The following is a 7,944-nucleotide window of genomic DNA, read 5'->3' on the forward strand; positions in this document are numbered from 1 at the left end:
CACAACTCCACACTACAAAGACATCCTCTTGCTCTCATTTGAAGCATGTCGCACCACCAGATCTGTGACAGAAACATGAAATAACTAAACTTACTAAATTATATAATCAATTCATATGTCCTCCAACTGGTGAGACAGGAAATTGAGAGATGGGGAGTGAGCTACATAACTTACATAATCGTCATCCAGCAGCACCACCACACCAAGTTAAAATAATGCATACACAAAGCATCTGAAATTTACAGCTAACCTGTACGTGGTATAAATATTGTAACAGAGACCAAAATGAGCCTGCATGGCGGCAGGACATAACAAAAACACATTTCTTCACCAACAGAGTAACTAGCTGGGACTTGCCCATTAGCCACCATAGGACCATCTGGAGGGGGGTCAGGGTGTAGCATTGGCGTTAACACTGATGTTAGCTAGCTGCTGCTGCTCTGATCTCTCCTCCTCAGGGCTGCTGGAGTGACAAGGGTCCTGCTGTGTTCTGGCAGGGTAAGGGTCTTGGTTGATTTGGCTGATTGGCTTTGGGGCCATTATTAAAGAAATCAGAGACTCTTTTTTTGAGTCATGGTGAAGTGCGGTTGTGATACCTAACCCATCATTACTGGTCACTGCTCAGCTTTGTGCTCGGCATTTGTGCGTCAGATACGCAGAAAATACATTGGATATTCTAAAATGAAATCAGACATCATAAAAAAATAACAAAGGGTGAATTTCAACCATTTAATGAACAACCATGTTCTATAGACTTCTTACGCTAAAATGCTACTCTCAAAAATAAAAGTTTTTTGTTGATTTTTTTAGTAAACTTTTTTGCCTTGCAGTTATGGCCCCCACCAGTAGAGGGTACTGCAGTCACCTTAGCACCCCTACTTTCAGCGTCCCTGGCCAGGTTGTGTTCACTCAGGGCCTTTCTCAAACTCAGGAACGTAAAGAATGGACTTGTATCCTTGGGGAAAATGTTCTTGCTAGTCGTTCTTGGAAGAATGAATTCGCAAGGTCACGAGAAAGCTCTGTTGACAGTTTGAGAGAATGCATTCTTCCTGGTATTGTGCAATACCCAGCACAAAGGCTGCCTGCAGTCTTCCAGAATAACAGCTTGGCTTTATGGCCCAAAACAATGGATGTTGTACAATTTGCTAAGCTCAGCTGATTACTCCACAACTGTACACTAACAATGTAATGTCTATTTATAATAATAAAGCAATGACAATCCCCTTGCATACCACTTCTTTTGTTTGTTTTTTTTCCTAAAGTGCTTCTAAGTTTCACAAGCCCCAAATTTTCTGTACATCATGAGCCAATGGCGGGAAAAAACCCAGTAAAGCCTATTGTGTGTGATTCATGTTTGATTTAACGAAGAATAAAGGAAGGTAAAACAACTATAGATAAAAGATGAACTGGACAATGTTAGCAGCTACCATGGGTATACTTTACAGGGAAGCAGAAGAGGAGGCTGCTGAGCTGAGGAGGCGACTTCAAGTGAGAAGAGCCAGGATGAGGAGGAGGATGGAAAGGCGTTTTGCTATCTTAATGTTTCTCTCAGGCCATGTAAGTTATCTTATAAAGTTTATACAAAGCAGCACTTAATTTTAATAATGATGGAACATAAACACAATAAATACGATACAATAAATAGAAATGTTTAGGTATAAAACATGAATAACAGGATTCCCCCCAGTGTAACAATGACGCTGTTGGCCCACCCCCTTCATCCAGGAAATTTCCAACCATTTGGTTTTACAATTGGTTCCCCAGCACCACCTTGTGGTGAAATCCTGGAAGAGAGAACCTGAATGAATAGGATAAATTATTATCTTTGTGCATTCAATGGGGAGTAGGTAAATGGAGTAGCATAGAACTAATAACATAGGTATTTTGATGAATTATTTGCGTACATTACATTACTATACACTCCACACACTTACCTTATATCAAATGAGGTTCACACTCACATTTGCAGACAAAACAAGTCTCAGAAGGGCAATTCAAAAGGATCCCCAAACCAGGACGGCCAGGAGTGCAGTAGGTGCTGAGAGGGGCAGCTGATGATTAGCATAATACATGGAGAAGTATAAACAAGTAGAATGAGTAAGCAGCATAATACATGGAGCTAACAGGGCATTAGTAATATCTATTAAAGATGCCAGGAGAGTCATAGGCACAGCTACAGAATCAGATTTGTTTTATCTGCAAATGTCTGGACTAAATAAATATTTGTCTTTACACATATTTTTAATGAAATATAAATAACCAGAATAGAATTAATTAAGGAATCAATAAAGTTTCTATCCACCTATTTGAAAGACTACATAAATTTTAAGTTACCTGTATTTTAATCATCAAGCACGCTTCAACAAGCACTATGCCAAGGCCAGGAACATCATTGAGCATACCTTCAGCTTGCTAAAAACCCGATGGCCAGCCATTTTCTTGAGGGCTTTGGAGATTTGGCCTCTATTTGCCCCCAAAGTCATAGCAGCATGCTGCATTCTTCACAACCTTTGTCTGTCGATGGGTGATATCTTGGAGGAGGAGGAGGAGGAACGTCACAAGGAGGATGAAGAAGATCAAGGGAATGTTTCTGATGATGATCAGGAGCTCTCAGGAAATATCTCCATGCCAGACTTGCCGCACAGGGGTCTGCCCCTGGAGAGCTGCCTGCATGTCTGAGGGAGCATGATTACAACTAAGGGTAAACCCCAAGGTCAAATGTCCAGTGAACGCTGCGAAATGAAAATGTTATTGTTACAGTCATTATTATAATCATTATATTTAGGGCCTGAGCACTGAATGGCATTGTAAGGATTCTTATTCTCTATTTTTAGGGCCCGAGCACCAAGTGGTGTGAAGGCCCTATTGGATCTGAAAGAATTATTAGGGGCCGAGCGCTGACCAGTGCAAAGCCCTTTTGTATCCATAGGAATTATTATTATTAGGGCCCAAGCACCTAGTGGTGCAAAGCCCTCTTATATCCAAAGGAATTATTATTAGAGCCCGATCATCGAGTGGTGCAAAGGCCCTATTGAATCTGAAGGAATTATTAGGGGCTGAGCGACCCAGCACGAAGCCCTCTTGTATCCAAAGGAATTATCATTATTATTATTATTATTATTGTTATTAGGGTCCGAGCGCTGACCAGTGCAAAGCCCTCTTGTATCCAAAGGAATTATTATTATTAGGGCCTGAGCGCTGACCAGCACAAAGCCCTCTTGTATCCAAAGGAATTATTATTAGGGCCTGAGCGCTGACCAGCAAAGCCCTCTTGGAACCAAAGGAATTATCATTATTATTATTGTTATTGTTATTATTATTATTATTATTATTATTATTATTATTATTATTATTACAACTCGGCGAATTTCAATGTCTCACCATGAAATTTCAAAGCCTTATAACTTGACTCTACATGGTCTGATCTTTTCCAAATTTCATATGCTTGTTAAGAGTCCCAGTCTGAAGACACCTGCAGGCCCATATTTAGTGACAGTCATAGCGCCACTCACTGTCGACATGAAGTAACATGTGTCATACTTTGTCTAATTACTCCTAGTAACTTTGGCCGATGCAACTGGAATTGACTCAGCTAAGATGTAAGACCTTGGTGATGCTACATCCTGCAGCTAATGACCCATAATCAAGCACTGTTGCCATGGCGACACATTCTTCGCCATTAAATACGATGTTGTTTTTGAGGGGCAAGGGATGGTTTGACAGTCACAAAACTTGACACACATGTATGGAGTGACACCAATTAAAATCCTGTATAGGTCATTGGCATTGGTGTGGCAAAACAGCGCCCCCTTGAAAATTTCAAACTTGAAGCCCCGCCTTCTAGATTAATGTAGAAAATCAAAATTCACATGGCATATGTATCATGTCCAGATGCACAAAAAAGCCTCTTGGAGCCATATGCTAAATCCAACAGGAAGTCAGCCATTTTGAATAAACTCCGCAATTTTTGCTCTGTTTTTGCCATTTGCAGGCGTTGTATTTTAACAAACTCCTCCTACATTTGAACTGACCTACTTCAAACTTGGTTGGCTTCATCTTAAGACCTTTGAAAAGTTATCAAAATCATGAGTTTTCGTCGAATGCCCCTGGCGTGGCATGCCGGTCAATTTCCATTTCTCGCTGTGGAACAGGAAATTGTTGTAACTCCACTGGACTTTGTCCATTCTGCCCCAAATTTCACAAGCTTGATTTGGAGTCCAGAGCTGAACACATCTACATATCAACATTGAGTCATAGTTATAGCGCCACCTACTGGCAACAGGAAGTCAGCGCTATGTGACAAACTACATCTGATTTACATGGAATTTACAAGGTGTGGTCTATGCAAGATATATGGCAAATTGACATATAATTAGCGGGTGCTCTCTGGCACCACATAGTGGACACAGGAAGTGGTATTTAACTCCTTTGTGCAACATCAGACATCCATCACACTGCATATGCATGTCAGGCAACCTTCACTAAATGTATTACTGAATGAATGATGCACTTGTGTAGCACTGTCTCTTGGCAACAGGAAGCAAGCCTTATGTGACAAAGTTCCTTTGATTTACATGAAATTTAAGGTGTGTGGTGTACATTTGATGTACATCAAAATATACACTTTTTCCATTGGCACTTTTGGTTACACTGACTCAAACCATGCCACACTGATTTGTGTTTCCAAAATGAAATTTGTCTATCCATCATTTTACAGCTTAGACTTTGAACATTAGTCACAGCCATGATGTATACAACCCGCTACTATTTTACTCCAGACAAGCACCTCATCAGTTAAAAGACACTTTAAAGAGGTTAGCCACTGATATAGAAATCTCTGTTGTTCTGCACTGATGCGCCGAGTCAAACCAAGACAAGCCAAGCCAAGACATGTATGGAAAAGGTCTAAAAATGTTTATTCTTTGTTTTCTAGCACCGCATACTGGAAATAGAGAGAGGTAGTTATCTCCTACATACAATGTCCAATATTCAGGAAAATGCATATCCGTGTACAATGCCCTCTAATAAATGCTGCATTATGTTGCTTGGCAATAACAGCAATTCGACTGCAGCACACCCTGACGTGCATGAAGGTGCAAGGGCCCATTCATCGCTGCTTGGAGCTTTAGTTATTACAACTCTTTGAGTGCCTATATCTCAGACACACATACCCCAAAACTCACAAAAGTTGGTGGGCGCATCAGTTCTGGCGAAAAATTTAATATTTTATGGGTCTCGCAAAAAAGCGGAGTAAATTGGCTCGACAGTGCCCCCTAGAAAATTAAGAAAAGTGACCCCCTCGAAATGGATTGTTGTAGAAGAATGAAATTCAGTACACATATGTATGTATCATGACCAGACGCACCAAAAAGATGAGTTTTCACTAATCGCCCTTGCCGTGGCGACACGGTAAACTTTGACCTTTGCCATGAAGCAGGAAGTTGCTGTAGCTTGAATGTACATTGTCCAACCTGCACCAAATTTCTCATGCTCAATAAGGATCCTGTCCTGAACACATCTACATGTCAATATTGAGTTATAGTCATAGCGCCAACTACTGCTAAGAGGAAGTCAGCTTCATATGACAAACATCATCTGATTTACATGAAATTTTCAAGGTGTGGTCCACAGTTTATATACAGCAACTTGATGTTTGCTTAATAGGTGTTCTCTAGCACAACATAGTGGACATAGGAAATGATATTTAACTCCTTCGTGCGATGTTTGAGTCCAGTCTTGAACACATCTGCATGCCTACAAAAAAAGCCCTTCGACTGCGCTGTGCCCCAACGTGCGCAAGGGCGCGAGGGCACGATCATCGCTGCTTGCGCTTTAATTATTGTTGTTATTGTTATTATTGTTGTTAATGTGCTTCTCTGTGTCTCTCTCTCCCTTCTCCCCCTCCCTCTTTCTCTCTCAACCCAACCAGTCAAGGCAGATGGCTGCCCACCTAAAGCCCAGTTCTACTTGAGGTTTCTTACCGTTAAAGGGGAGTTTTTCCTTGCTGTTGTTGTCAAGTGCTTGCTCATGGGGGAATGTTGGGTCTCTGTAAAATAAAGAGTACAGTCTAGACCTGCTCTATGTGAAAAGTGCCCTGAGATAACTTCTGTTGTGACATGTCTGTTAGTACATGTCTGGAGTATGAGATATGAAGCCAAGCACAAATTCTTTAAGTCCAGCATAAAAAAGTCCCTTGCCAAGAAACACCAAATAGCTGTTGCCTATCATTGGGAATCACTCTCTGTTAAAGGTATTGAGTCTGTCAAAATAAAAATACTAATTGATGTTGAAAATGGTGATTTGATACACCAAAAATGAGTTCCTGAATACATCTCAAACTTGGACCTACAAAGTGGGACATTTTGCAAAATAACCTTTAAATAATTTTCGGAAAGGACTCTAAAGAAGAGGTAACACCATTAATCAGCAAGGACAGAAGAGGAAATATCATCTTTAGATATATTTTTTTAAATCAAAACAACTAACTAGCTGTCAACTTCTAACTACTACCTGCCACTGTTACCAACATTCCAAAGGAGAAACTGGACTGGGGAAGCTAACAGAAGAGTTATTTTGCGGAGACAAGAGGATTAGATATACATCTTATCCTTTCTATTGTTGTTGCACTGCTGTGGGCTGTGATGAGCAGCATTTCATTTTTGTGTGTGTATGCAAGTACACAAGAAAATGACAACAAACTAAACCTGAATCTTGACTTTCAAATTGATATGTCAAGTGAAGTAAGTGTCATAACTTGGATTAAGCTGCTGAATATCACACGGGGGTCATTGTTTGCACAAATTTTGTTCATGAGATACCAGATTGTTTGCTTCTTTTTGAGAAATTTTTGGTATCAGTAATAGAGACAACATTTGTAGAGCATTTTCATGCTTTTCATGTTGTTGACCAAGCATAATGTTTCAATCATTATACTCCATGGATTGCAATAATTTAAGCACTTCAATGTCCAAATGTCTTATGGTACAGACTCATTTTTCTATGTTGCGCCAGACAGCCAGGGCAAACAAAAGTAATGAGAAACCTCATGTTTTTAGCAGTATTGTATTGTACATCATTTAATGTGAGGCCCTTGCTACAGGAAAAAATAACCCATTTGGAGTGATTATTTTATTGGGTGGTGGGAGGGCTAGATTTACAGATTGTGCATTTTAAGTCTAGCGGTGTCAATTCCAGTAGACCATCTACCCTGTACAAGTACATTATTCAACAATAGTGTAGTGTAAATTTTAAATGATCAATTGAAGAACTGTCACTATCTGTCACTCAAGTGTTAGTTGAACACTGGTGCAGTGTTGACCAGTTACTCCATGAGTGTCTCTAATGAGTGAACTTTGAACACTGACCAGTGTTCTTGTTATCCGTTATCGTGTTCATAATTTACAGTATAAGAGTTTGTTAAGTAACACTGTCATAGTGTTTATAATGTTAACTTGATCAGAAGTGTTAGAAGTGTGTTTCACAGTCATTCCCATATAAACACAGTGTTAATTTTAACTGAGGGTGTTAAATTTTCTATTTCAAAAGTGTGTAAAGTGCATGTTGATAATAGCCTTTATGATAATAGTCTACTCTGTAAGATGTCATTGTGACTCAGGCTATTTGAATTCTTCAAATAGCCTTAGCTGACAATACTCGTTTTTTATTTAAATGCGTTTTTGAATACAGGACTTTTAATTAATTTAAACTGTATTTAAATAGGCCTGCATGCAGCCCGCTATTATTGGATACTTCTTCCACCACTGGAATTGTACAGCATGGTTGCTTCTTACCTTTATTTATTTATTAATTAAGTGGGTTGGGGGCCAATCAAATTCCGTTAGGGCTCTAAAATGCTTTCTTCCTATTTCCAAATTAGCCCAACCCACGTGCGCGGAGCTTCCCCACCCACCGCAGTGTGGGACATCGTTCAGCTGCCTGCTCCTT

The sequence above is a fragment of the Thunnus maccoyii genome, chromosome 8, assembly GCF_910596095.1.
Source record: "Thunnus maccoyii chromosome 8, fThuMac1.1, whole genome shotgun sequence".
Classification (NCBI taxonomy): domain Eukaryota; kingdom Metazoa; phylum Chordata; class Actinopteri; order Scombriformes; family Scombridae; genus Thunnus; species Thunnus maccoyii.